Source organism: Grammomys surdaster, unplaced genomic scaffold, assembly GCF_004785775.1.
Source record: "Grammomys surdaster isolate TR1022 unplaced genomic scaffold, NIH_TR_1.0 61, whole genome shotgun sequence".
Classification (NCBI taxonomy): domain Eukaryota; kingdom Metazoa; phylum Chordata; class Mammalia; order Rodentia; family Muridae; genus Grammomys; species Grammomys surdaster.
In genome coordinates this window covers 21,881,306-21,895,803 of record NW_021604563.1, presented here as the reverse complement: position 1 = coordinate 21,895,803, position 14,498 = coordinate 21,881,306, and positions in this window count along the sequence as shown.

Here is a 14,498-nt window from a genome sequence, read left to right as displayed (position 1 = left end):
GTACTTATGTGTTTAGGAATGTATGTATATATTCACTTCCAATGTATGTAACAAAAATTAAGGGGGAAAAGTAGCCATTAATTTGAAATAAAAAAGCAAGGAGCAGTCCATGGAAGAAGGTTGGGAAGAGGAAAGGGAAGGGGAAAGTGGCATAATTATAATCCTAAAAAATATATACTAAACAATTTAAAATTTATTATTGCGATTCTCAGGAATTCCAGTAGAAAGCTGCATGATCTGGCTTATGCTCTGTAGTGGTTAATCTATAATTTTTTAAGATAGGATTTCATTATGTGGTACAGGTTGGAACTACAATTCTTATGGATCTGCCACCAAAATGATGGGATTGCACATGTGAATATCATACCTGACTTGGGATGGTTTCATCATTAATCTTGATTGTTGTCTTAATTGGATCCAGAAACTCCTAGGAGATGAATGATACATATCTTTGGATATACTTACACAGACATTGCCAGAGAGGTTCTAGCCATGAAGGATATGATATAATTGATGTATTAATTCTCTGAATAATTAATAATATGGTGGCACTATTGAGAGGCAGGGCCTACTTGAGGAATGCAGGTCATTAGAGGCATGTCTCTTGGGGCTATATCCACTCCTTCTGCTGTCTGTCTGCAATGAATTGAAGAAGCTCTTCTGTCACTACTGCTCTTGTCATGATCTAACCAAGAAAGTAAGACCAAGTTAGAATGGAGGAAAGCTTCTGGAATCATAAGCTAAAACAAATAGTTCTTCCCTGAGAGTATTTAGACTAAGTGATGATAAAAATAACCAATACATGCTCTTTAGTTACTAATTTGATATAGAATTATTCATGAGTAGCCAAAAGAAGGTAAACAACTTTACCATAGTATATAGTAATATGTACCTTAGTATAAACATGTCCCTACATCAGTTGCAAATTTATATTCAAACACTGTCCCATGGGTATTTAAAGCAAACTTCCTCATAGCTCCTAAAACTTGAAGGTGACTAACATGTTGTTCATTAGTGAATCAATAAAGCATAATCCATCTATTTGATAGAATATTGTTTAGTGTCAGAAAGAAATAAGGTATGAAAATATACCACTAAAGACATGGAGGAAGGGGCTGGAAAGACAGTTCAGTGGTTAAGGACATTTGTTGGTTTTGATAAAGGACCTGGGTTTGTTGGCCCTTAGCCACCTAGTGGCTCAAAACCATCTGTATCTCTAGTTTTGATGTATTTGAAGCTCCCTTCTGACCTCCATGAGCACTGGATATGGACGTCATTCACACACATTCATGCAGATAAAACTCTCATGATAGCATAAGTACATCTAATAGTTTTAAAAACCTAAGGATTCTTAAATTTATATTGCTAAATGGAAGCATCAGTGTGAAACTACATATTGAATAATTTGAACTACATTACATTCTGGTAAAGATTAAATACAGAGCCAGTGGGACTATCTGTGGCTGCCAAGAGCTCAGGGAGGTGGGGGGAAGAGAGGAGGGATGGAGCACAGGGAATAATCAATGCAGTGGAATTGTTTTGCATAACACTATAATAGTAGATATGCCATTATGTATTTATGAAGATTACAGAATTGTGTAATAAACAAAATGAGCACTATTATAAACTATGGGTTTTAGATAATAATAATATATCAATATTAGTTCATCACTTGGAACAAATGTACCATAGTAATGCAAGATGTTAGTAATAAAGGAAACTAGGATTGGTGGGTGGAGGTAGTATGTAGGAACTCTCTGTACTTTCTGTTCAAATTTTCTATGAACCTGAAACTATTCTAAATTGTGAAATATAATAATTTAAAACTGTTGAAATACAAAATCATCAGGGGAATTTTTGATTTTGTGTGAGTGTGTGTGTGTGTATGTGTATGTTGAAAGGGCTTAGAATGTTTTTTAACTTTACTTTTGGACTACCTCCTGAGGTACTGTGTCAGTTTTTATCTCAAAAAATAATGAATTACTTTATTACTCCACAGGACCATAAAAACTGAGCTCCTCAACAACTATGAGGCAAAGCAGTACGAGGAAGAACACAAGAAAGCTTCACTGATTCAAATAAATTGGAGGCAAGAGGTGGAGAATATGAATTATCATATATTTAAAAAGGACTATAATTTATGATGTTCCAGTACCTATGATAACTGAAGTTATCCTGGCTGTTGAATAGTCTAGGTCTTTTCAGAGAATTCTTTTCTGCCTGCTCTTCTGTTCACCCTTCTTCTCCCCCTCAGTGTGGAGTGCCACTGCACCAAACCAAACACCTTTTCATCATCAAGGCTGGAAAGTTTCCTCTGTCAAATCTCCTCTAATATATACAACTGGATTTCTTTCTGTCTTGATTTGTGGTATAGCATTTTGGTTTCAAATCTGTCAGATGTTTGGAGAGTTGAATACTGAAATCTCTATCATTTACAACATCTACTGTGTCTTGTATATTAAGAATATTTCAGAAATGGATGGTAAGTGGATTTGGTAGCAATTATGGATGGAAACTGTAATGATATTTTTGAGTGATCATTTTATTTTGAGTTCAAAAGAATTCAATAGAATGTTTCACAAACAAAGTAGACAAGAATATAGTCACGTGAAAACAATTGGTTAGGTTTAACAACAAACTCCAAAAATTGAAAGTCCTTTAGATTTTAGATTTTATTTTTCTGGTTTTGACAAATTTTACTCAGATATAGTTTATATATCACTAAGTTTTTCCACTTAAAGAATATGATTCTGTTGTTCATACACTCCTGAGCAGTATATTGTCACAATAGCCTGATTTATGAGTATTAATACCTTAAAGGGAATTTAGAACTCAGTAGTAGTCACTACATATTCTGTTCCTTCTTCAAATGTATCTCCCACACAACTGATTTTCTGTCTCTAGATTTCTGTATATTTCAAACATTTCAAACAACTGCAATGTGACAATCTGTGATTCTTTATGACTGTCTTTTTCCCTAGCAGAATATTTTAATCTTTAATGAATGTATCAATACTTCATTTCTTTTTGAGGCATATTCTTTCTATAGAGGTTGGGCTGTCCTGTAAATCACTATGTATTCTAGGTTGGCCTTAAATTCAGAGATCTACCTACCTCTGCCTCCAAAATGCTGAGATTAAAGGCGTGTGCTGTCTTACCTGAGTTTTTATGAGCTTTGCTTGCTTGCTAGACAAGTCCTGTACTACTGAGTATAACCTCAGTCAAGTCTTATAATTCAGTCTCACAATCTGCCCACTTGGTTTGATTTTGTACTCAATCATGCTATTGATGACATGCTTATATTGATACATGACATTTTGCCTTCTTAAAAAATATATATTTCATAACTATTTTGTCCTATATTCCTCTCAATTTCCAAAGGAGTTACTTTCTAGTGTACCTTTTCCATTAATCCCTTTGGTGATTTCTGCTGGGTTTTTTTTTTACTGCATTTTTCTTTTGTGGTTGTTCTGGGTTTTCCAATATATAGCTTATACTCAAATATACATCATATTTTTACTAGACATGATTTTAGATTACTTGAGTTTTGATTGATAGACCTACCCGTTAGTATTATTATATTAGGAAACCTATTTTCCCTGCAACCTCTCTCCCTTACCTCACCCCACATCACCATCTTTAAGAGTCAGAGCATGATTGGATGAGCAAAAATATCATTAGTTTTTCCCAGCTCTGAAGGCTGTGAATCAAAAATGCTGGATAGGAAAGCTGTGCTACCCATGGTACAAATACTGTAGAGGTGTCCAACTGCTTTCTGATTAGATTTGCAGCCTGCTCCTTGGAAAAGAACCTATGCCTTTTAGTGTAAGTCTTGTTAACAACCGAGGTCTGAGGAATATAGTATTATAATTTAAATTGACATAGCACCTGACTGACTTCTAAACTTGTATGTTTATAACCATAGAAAACGTCTACTCTCTCAACCTTAACCAGAGAAGCCTCTCTTTTTATTGGACAACAGTGAATGCCATGACTCATGGCTGCTCAAGAATAAGTGACTGTTGATGGTTCAGCTGTAAATAAGACATTTACATCACCTTAAGTCTCAGAGATCGTTGCAGAGGGAGTAGGAAATGTCTAAAGGCCAGAAGACAGGATAAAAGGCTGTGAAATGCCATCCTTTTTTTTTTAAAGATTTATTTATTTATTATATATATGAATACACTGTAGCTGTCTTCAGACACCAGAAGAGGGAATCAGATCTCATTACAGATGGTTGTGAGCCACCATGTGGTTGCTGGGATTTGAACTCAGGACCTCTGGAAGTGCAGTCCGTGCTCTTAACCACTGAGCAGTCTCTCCAGCCCCCAATGAAATGCCATCCTTTAGACTCAACATGACCATTGCAATTCTGAACTCACGACTGCAGTTACCTGGTTGGAGAAATGGCTCAGCAGTTAAGAGCAACGTCTGCTCTTCCAGAGGTCCTGAGTTCAATTCCCAGCAACCACATGGTGGCTCACAACCACTTGTAATGGGATCTGATGCCTTCTTCTGGTGTGTCTGAAGACAGCAACAGTGTACTCATATACATAAAATAAATAAATCTTAAAAAAAACACAATTGCAGTTATCTTGATTGCCACACACAAGGCAGTCCCTGTCAACAATCAATCATGGAGGAGGGAGTGGCTCACAGCACCCTCACACTTTAATATTGAACTATTGACTGTTGGGGGTTTCTATAATCATTGTTATTATTTGTACCCACTGCTGAGCCCACCAGGCTCCAACACATACCTCCAAACCCATAATCACTCAGAAGGCCCTGGTTAAACTCAGTGTCTCAAAAGCAAACAGATAGAGAGGAATGTGTGAAAGAGTTTTATAAAGAAAGTAGATAGAGGGGCAGGGAGGTGAAAGAAAGTGGGTGGTGTGACAGTGATTCGTATGTATTATGTACAGGTGTGAAATTGTTAAAGAACAAATTTAGTCAATAAAAAATAAAAGCAAAACCCTTATATTTGGGTTTTTAAAAATGTCAGCTAGTGACTTTAGCTCTCGAAACAGATCCTTAGAGTTTTTAAAAATTATTTTTAACACTTTTGAAAAGTTCTTCAGTCACACATTGTGAGATTTCTCAATTTCTAGTGAGCAGTTTGTGTCACAAAGGTTACAATACAGATCCTTGTTTTCAAATAAGATTATATGGGGAGCAATTTGAATGCTTTATCAAAGAAAAATGTGATTATGGTGATTAGGTAAAAATGATCAGAATCCAAAGAAAAACTAGAAGCTGTGTGAGTCTTTGTAAATTAATTCAATTGGTCTTTGCAATTTAGTTCAACTCTCTGTACCATATTTTCCCAGGTATAAACTGGGAAGAACAGTAATTACACCATGGAGTGCTATGCACATTAGGGAATGAAATATTAATATATTTCTTAAACTAGTACCTGGAATACAGTTTGCTTAGGAAATGTTTTATATTTTCATCATCGTGATTATTACCACCTTGAAATATTTCTAGGCTCTGTCAAGCATTCATGACTACCAGGCTTTTTGCATAAATTGCTCAAGAAGCTCATTTTCTGTATCTTACCAACTTTGCCTCTAAGCAGTAGGAACTTATTAGTGATCCCCAGTTATGAAGAAGGAAAGCCCGTCTGTTTCAAAAACAGCAAAGAGAGAGATGAAGGTGACCTCGTAAAAAGGATGAGATTAAAAAACAAATCTTCCAGAGACTGTGCTTGAAAATTGTTTTCCTGTTCTTTCAAGGAAGCAGTGTCCTAAATGAACTGGTAGGGAGTCTGACCTCTTGATCCCCTCCTCCCCTTGAAACAAAAGAAGACTCTATACAAAAGAATGGCTAGAGGACTCTTTGTTTTCTGAAAGGTTTCAAGGTATTTGCGAAAGGTTGTGTAGCTAATTAGTGCAAAGTTAGCAATTAATCAGCTCCCTTTCCCTGGAACACTGCTTAGGGCTTTGCACAGACAGTATGTATCTTACAGATTTTGAAAGTTACCAAAACGGTTAGCTAGATTCTAATCCAGAGGCATAGTTTAAATCCTTTGCTTCCATTTGAACTGTTTCTAGGGAAACTAGCATGGTGTTGAGCTGTTGGCAAATATTTAGGGAGAATTCACCCAGTCTTTTGATATGATTGGCAGAAAACAAAAACTTGATTTAGGTTTGGAGAATCAAGATTATAACTGGCTGTTTTGATTCAAGTTTGTAAATTCCCATTTGGAACTTAGTCATATTTCAGTTACTTTTCCCCACCAACAGATAAAAAGTGAACCATATACTTTTGCAAGTGTTTTTGAAAGCACTTTTCGGCTGCATATTCATCCTCCACCCCCTGTGGAACAAACATCAGCACCTCAATGAAGGCCTGTTTAAAAGGATATTTTGGATTAAGTAGAGTGGCTGTAAACTGGAGCTGTTTGGAAAACACCCTGAAAAGGGCTTTCATTTCCCCTCCTTCTGCCTTTCAGATACCAGAGCAAGCAAATCTACAATTTGCAGCTTGGAAAAGTGATGGTAGATTATAAGTTTTAGTTTCTTGTCAAAAGATTTTTTTCATACTTTATGTGTGTGTGTGTGTATAATGTTTGTCCTTAGACAACACGTTGATGTGGATTCCTCTGAAAACATATGAAATAACATGGTTTTCAGCAGGAAAATTAAGCAGCAGCAGCAACTACAACAACAATAGCAAAACAATTGCTTCTGTTGGTCAAGAGAAAGGGTCAGGAAGAGGGATTTCTGTGAATGGTAATTTGCAAATAAGCAGATATGGAATTTTAGAGTTCAAATGGGGAGAGATTAGCAATAATCAAATTGCCTTGCAAATAAATCACATAAAGCATTTGATGTTATGTCTGCAATAAACACAGTGAAGAAAAGTCTGTAATACTATAATGTGTATAATTGAATATTTGGCCTAAACTAAGGATCAAGGGAGAGTTCTATGAAGTCCTTGTTACTCGGAAAACATCTGAAAGAGTAAGAATTACAATGGGGAAGGAACTATTATGGACGAGGAGTGTGTTCTTGTTAGAGGAGAGATGGAAATATGCATAGTGAGAGAAATCAGAAATGACTCTAGGAGATAGAAGTGAGTCTTTGAAAGTAAAGTTTAGCCAGAGCAAGAGTGACATTCTGAAGGCATATAATAACGTAAAGACCAACTAAGAAGTCATTTGGGAGATAAATCAGAAAGATACTAGCATCCCATAGAAAGACGGAGGTAGATAAATTGGAAGACTGAGGAATATTTATCCCAAGAGAGGAATGGTAGTGAATTGGTCTTCCTGAGAGACAGTGAGCATCACTAGAAATAAAGGCGTCTATCAGTCTATTGCACCTAGTGCTACAATAACATGTTTCCGGAATGGTCCTTCTCCTTACCTTTCTTTTCTCTTTACAGCCAGGCTCCTTATCTCTGGTCACTCCTCATTTTCTCCATTTAATCACTTCTCACAAAGAGCCTGGAAAGTTGTCCCTTCTCATGTTTGTGTTACTTAAGCTCTGGTCATCCATAAGACCCTATTCAAACCTCACATTATCTGGGAATTTCTATTGGCACTCACTCTGGTGCTTTGTTTTCCTTCCCTGAACTGCTGCAGAACTCACCCTCCTTACAACTACTTTAAGTTTTTTTTTTAAATCTCTTTAGTATCTCACTACTCTGTATGCCTTTTTGCCTTTAAGTACTGTATGAAGTTCTGTAGGAGAGTGACTGCATCTTTAACTTTTTCAGCCTATCAAAAGCTGCTCTAGGCCCAGAATAAATGAGGAGGAAGACAACTTGTTAAGATATAGTCAGTGCTAGCAAGAGAGATAGAAATAAGCTAACCTGAGGTATGCAGCGAGGAACAGAAAGCAGGGCTGTGGGAGGGGAAGCTGTAGAAAAGGGATTTTTTTTTTCATAGTCAGTTACAAGTAGTAAGGCTAGTGTCAACTTCACAATGACTTGTTACAGATGGTTAGTAAGGGAAGCCCCAAAACAAGTCTGAAGAGAAAGTGAAGATAAACAAGCATGGGATTTATTTATTTGGGATGTAGCTTAACTATGTGGATTGAAGTTGTGAAGCAGATGGAGGTTCCCCCCATTCATCTGGAGGCATGACTATGCCCCAAAAAGGGAAGCAACTTATCCCTGCCAAGGGGTTTCATTCCTAAGAAGGGGCAGGGCGTTGCTGTTGGTGGTGGCGTTGGCAGTGTGTGGAGGTAGAGGAGAAAGGACTGGGCGGGGGGGCTGCTGGTAGTAGGGGAAGGCTAGCAATGGCTCTTACAAAGGGGTAAGTTTCCACAACAAACTCACATCAGGGAGAGGGAGGAGAAGAAAGAAAATTGGGGGATCAGTGGGAAGCAGTGTGGTTGACCAAGGCAGTCCACCTATAAGGTTCAGAACTTGTCTAGGGCCAACGTGGGGTAGAGTTGAAGGTAAGGGCTCTCTATGAATAAATGTCATCTCAACTATTTACTTTTAGTAAACCTCTGAAAATTTCATGGTAATTAGACTTCCTGCCACGCAGTTACTTAAGAGAAATAAAGTGCATTGCCTGGATCATGTAAGGCAGTAAGGCAAGTGTTACAGCTCTGGGACCCAGGCACGATCTCCACCAGGGCAGTCTGAAGGCACTTCCCCCCAACCCCCACACCCCACCCACCCCCGGCTTAAGTAAGTGACTATGGTATTGAATTTTGTTTTGGAGAGCGACAAAAATTTAGCTATGCATACTGTAAATAACCATGTATTCCCCGTTCCTTCTGCCTTTTCCCCTGCCCTCTCCTTAATTTCTACTAATATTTTTGTGATTGTTTTAAACAACTTAGGGGCAAACACGGGCTGCTCCTCCCAGTTTGGAGTTTTGTCTCCTCCTTCTCATTAGAATTGTAAGAGGGTAGCGGTCCTGCTGCAAAGACAGGCAGACAAGCTTTCTCTGTGAATTAATTGGTCAGGAAAGACACTTTTTATATTGTCAAGTGGCACTTAAGCCACTAATTCTTGACTGTGAAGCTGCTTTTCCTGGGCAATGCTCTTTAAGGAAAAACTTCTTCAGTCCAGCGATTGGTGACTAAGGGAACTATGAAGCACAGGGGATTGGGCGGGATCACGGCTCCTAATAATGCCTCCTTATCCAATGAAAAGCATTTCCTATTGAGACCCCCAAGAGTTCCCCTGGCGGCCCTCGGCTCCAGCAAGGACTTTGGGCCTTTCTTGTGTCCTGTTTGTTAAAGGCATGCGGGCTACAGCATTCAAGAGGGCTAGTCCTTAACAAAGGAAAAGAGATAAATGTAAATAAGCTCACATTTTCAGAATGAGCGGTTTGCAGTAAGGAGCTGCGGCAGCCCAGAGTCTGCTCCTTTTGGGCTGGGCTAACCTTTCCCTGGTTTTTTGTTTCTTCTTCTTTTTTTTTTCTATGGATAAAAATATGCGCTTCCAAAGTGCGAGTTGCCCGTTTACATGTTTACTAGCTAACTATCTACAGGCATGAGCACATTCTCTCATCTAGCACACTCTTTTTTGGGGTAAGTCTCTTTGAGAAAGATTTGCTTTTGGCGTTTGGGGGTGGGGGATGGTGTAACAAACTTCAGTCGAAACACTGATGCTTTGAGTGTTTGGGAAAAGAAGTTAGACTTCAGCTCTGAAGTACTGAACAAGGATCATCGTGTTGAATGGTAAAAAACCCAAGGATTTCTATTGTTTTGGCAATAATATTGTTTCAGTGGAAAAGACACAGGATTTTCAGGCTGTTGTTTCATGTAAACACAGTACTAAAGAGCTGATTCAAAATCACAGGGTAGAACAAGTTAGAAAGTCTTTTGGTTAGAATTATATTTCTTTGGTTTACAAAAGATTGTGAGCTAACGTGGCTTTTATTATGATGAGGTTTCTTCTAGTAAAACTATACACTACATGCCTTTGATGCTTAATTGATTTATGGAGAATGTGACATTTGCTATATTGAATAATTCATGAACTTGCCCATAAAGAGGAATCATGTTTGAATGAAAACTTAATTCTAGCATAAATAGAATTTTCTATTATATGTGAAATTAATTGCTATTTGCCATGTAAATGCAACACAATGTGACATGTTTAAAATTCTCTTCTTGCATATTATGAATTTTTAAAATATTTTTAGTGAAAAGACTTGTTGAATTAATTAGATAATTTCTATTTGGGGAGGAAATACAGCAATGTAATTTAGCATGATTTCTGTGTGGGGAAAAAGACCAGAGAAATTGAAAAATTATTTGAGTATGTCAAAGCTTGATGATGTTATTCATTTTACTGCTTTACCAAATAATGCATCTTTCTTTTCCGTGAGTAACATAAAAGCATCAATATTAACTTATAATCAAAATTATCCAGTGGCTTTTCCACATGTTTATTTTTCAGAACAAAATCCCAACAGCTTGCCCCATCAAAACTAGATTATAAATCTTTTTGCCTTGTTGCAAATGAGAAGTTGCACTCTTGCAAAGGATGGATTCAGCTGATAAACCTCATGGCTTCTACATTCTAAAGCACCTCCTGGCTGCCAATCAGAGATGTGAATGAAAGCCCCTTTGGAACAATCAGGGCAGGCAGCCTTTCAGAATGTGTATTCTCTAAGTTAAAGGGAGGACTGGGAAGATGCCTCATAGCAACTCAAGGCAGGCTTAGACAAAGTTTAACCTATTCAATTCCCTTTGTGGGAGAAAATGCACTGAGGTTTGTTGCTCTTGCTGTGATTTGGTCAGTGCCTTCTATTCTCTGTCTATCATCATATACAATCTGTTCTTGGTCCTCTGGAGTGGGGAGGGAAAAAATCCCTATAATTGTCAATATTGGTACTAAAAATTGGGAACTTCATAAAAGGCCACTTAGCACTGGGAATCCAGTTTCAGCCTTTAGAGGATAAACAACTGATAAGAGCAGTACATAAATAGTTTTATATTGTACAGTGTTCTACCTGGGGTAGGCTGTTAATTGCATACTTTAAGGGGCAAGGTGATCAGGTAAGAGGACTAAAGAGCTGAGACCTCCACAATTAAATTTGATATTGAATAGGCAATACAAAGGACAGGGAAGATGAAGGCACGAGGAAGACTTGGATGTAAATGTCAGCTTGCTCTGTAAACCTATGCTTCGGGCAGTAATACTATTTATTTCTGATATTAAAATTAACCTAGAAATTATTGTATTGGGTCTAATAAATTTAATGACTTTTATTCCAGGCTTTTGGATTTTTTATTTTTTAATTTATTTATTTCCTTGTCATGACAAGCAGAAACAGGTGAAAATAACTGACAGACAGGAACAGCCAGTGAAGACACTACTGTGGCCCCAGTTGAAGGCTTCTTTCAGTCAGGGCCAAATATGGAAAGTGAAGAGAAACTGAGGCCTGGAAAATAAATTTGGCAGACTGTCTCACAGTTCACTTGTGATGAGGATATTAAATCAATCTTAATTACTCAAACTCTGGTTATTTAAACTCCTAATTTTCTTGCATTCCAAATAAAAGACTCTTATGTACAATCTACATCAAGAAAAAAGGCCCATAGAAGAAAGGAATGCTAATAATCTCTGTCTTTTAAGGCAAACCAGTACAATATTGATTTAATTTCAGGAATATTGCTGTCTGAAGGACAATGGAAATCAATTCTTTTTAGTAATAAGTTGATCTCGGTGACTTAAACTCTGTTTCATTTGTTCATTTATTTATTTTTTTATGTGAAGAAAAATCATTTCAAGAAGGTTCTTGGTCCATTTAGCAGCGTGCTTTGTTTTAGGCTAACTTTTGTTCAGAAGAGGATAGGCTGTAAGAACAGTGTCAGTCTATACTAGCAGATAATTATGGGTTACAGGTACTACAATGAGAAGAATCCAAATGTAGGTGCCACTTGTATGAATTCCAACCCATGTCTATCTTGTTTTATATGAGCATACTGTACAGAGTTATGATTTTCAATGACATATATGCTATGTTAGGTATGTTTAGGAACCTTTATGAAGACATGTGAGTTTCAGTGGGTATGCAAATATTTAGTAGTGAAAGCCTTTCTCATATAGTTCAGGAGGGATAGGTGCAAGGCAGTGGAGTCCTCACCTGTTGTCCCAGTCTTCTTTCCTTTTTTCTTTTGTCCAATCATAACAGTTGTTACCAGAGGACAAGAAATGAAAAGGAAAATAGGCAACAACAAAAAACATACCAATATAACTTAAGGCTACCAAAGATATCTTTGTTCCTTTATCATTTTTCAATGGATAGAAATGGGAGTATTGTTATGCCTCTTGTCACTAGTTACCTTTAAGTGATTTTGTTACTCATATATTTTAGGCTTCAGTCAATACTGTTAATATGATATGTGTGTAGCACTGGTAGGCTTAGAGAATAACTGCTATCTTCAATTGTGTTATAATGAAGTCAACAAAGACATTTAGTATCATCTGGAAATAAGTTGGTTCTTACACACTTTGGTTTACATTCTGTAATTATTTCATCTACCTTATAATCTTGCATACAGTTTATTGAGAACCTGTCTTTATGAAACAGTATTGTGATATTCTATTCCACAGCAATCAATTGAGGAACTCTTTGATCACCTGCCTCTAGAAAATTCATTGATTACCCAAGTCTCAGATAAATCTGGTGCCAGAGTTCAGTTTGAACTAACTAATGTGAGTATCATTGTTCAGATTTCACCTTTTTTTTTCATTTTATTCTTCAATTATTTTTGTAACTAGTGCTTTTACATTATTACAGATCATGTGATTCAAAGTTCCAGAATAAATAGAGGAAGTAGAGGTGTTATGGTTATTTATTATGATCCAGGCAATTTTGTTGAAGATGAATGTTCTTCAACATTCTTTGACTTAACAGATAGAAGACAGATAGATGACAGAGAGAAGACAGATAGATGTGAGGCATGCTTTCATTCTTATGATCAGTGTTAGCATCCTAGCATAGCAAATGAATTTGTGTTCATACTGATTTATACAGGGATAAATCTGAGTTCTGTTGGCATTTATAAGTCTTGCAGAATTTGGAAATGAGATCTTTCCGGAACACCCAATATTGTTCTATAAATATCTGGGGCTTCTACTAAGATGAGATATTGAGTCTTAAGACTCTAGACAATTTCATCATAGTAGATTGTGCAATTTCTCTGCAGTTTTCTTACTCTATAACTAGGTACTAGGGAAAATTCTGCTCTAATAGCTCTGATGCAATTTTTAGTCACATCAGATTGAGTATTAGACCACAATATTCCCTAAGGCTTGGCCTGTGCCATCAGGTGAAGGGTTAGTAGAAAACACTAGTTCTCTTGGTAAAATATAAAAATATGATGGATTTAGTCACTGAAAGTGAGTTCTGATCATATCAGAGCTTCTGCCCTTTCTTGATATTTTCATATTCATTGGCCATGGGGACAGAATAGCCTTAATTATCTCAATGAAAATTAGGTTCTCTATAAATAAGCTATTTTAAAAGACATTTTAATTGTATCAAAAACATAAGACTGATATGGATCATCATTAACCAGTACATAGGAACATCTTTTGGATGCAAGTGACCTATGCCTATGCCTACACTGTTGCCATCAGGAATCTCATCATGTACTCATTTGAGGAGTACATGTCTGGATGCAGTTCCTACTGCTCCACCAGAATGGTCTTCAATTCTATTTTTGTGTATTTTATAATATTTGTGCATTTTTACATTTGATTCACTACATGTTGATAGTCAAGGACATAATAGGCTTCAGTTTACTTTGTATCAGCTTTTATAAACTTTGACCTATGCAGAAAAAGCAAATGCTTTAGGGATCATAAGCACTGTGACTTGATCTAACTTCTTGAAAAGTAGAGTAAAGCAAGAGAATTTGAGTATATTCTGCCTTTGGGGCTTTTTTCCCTGGACTCTGGACTGTGTTTGTCTAGGAACAAAGTAAGTCAAGGCTTTCTAGGGTATTGGATTTATGCCAGAATTTATAATTTTGTTATTCACAGAACTTATGAAATTTTAGCAGGTTGTGAAGTAATCTATGTACTTAATAATTCTTATAGGGCCAAAAAGTGTCTTTTCTTCATCTAGCAGTCCAAATGTGGTATCTACCATTATTATTAGGCATCAGAAAAATATGGACATTGTTATGAATTTTCTGAATAGGCTCTGGTAGTCAAAGAGTTAAAAAATGATGGTTAGATTTTATTGTATTAAATATTATTGTCTATTAATTGCACAGAATGATTAATTTCTTTATGATATTTTCCTGAATGTCTATAACACTTTGATCATATTCACCTTTACATTCCTCTCTTTTATACTTCTTCCTGTTGACCCTTACTCTTAGATTTCTTTTTAAAATTTTTACATTTTATTCTCTTTCTTTGTCTCTGCCTGTGTCTCTCTTGGCTCTGCTTGTGTGTATATGCATGTGTGCATGTGTGTGTCTGTGTGTGTGTGTGTGTGTGTGTGTGGAGAGAGAGGAGAGAGAGAGAGAGAGAGAGAGAGAGAGAGAGAGAGAGAGAGAGAG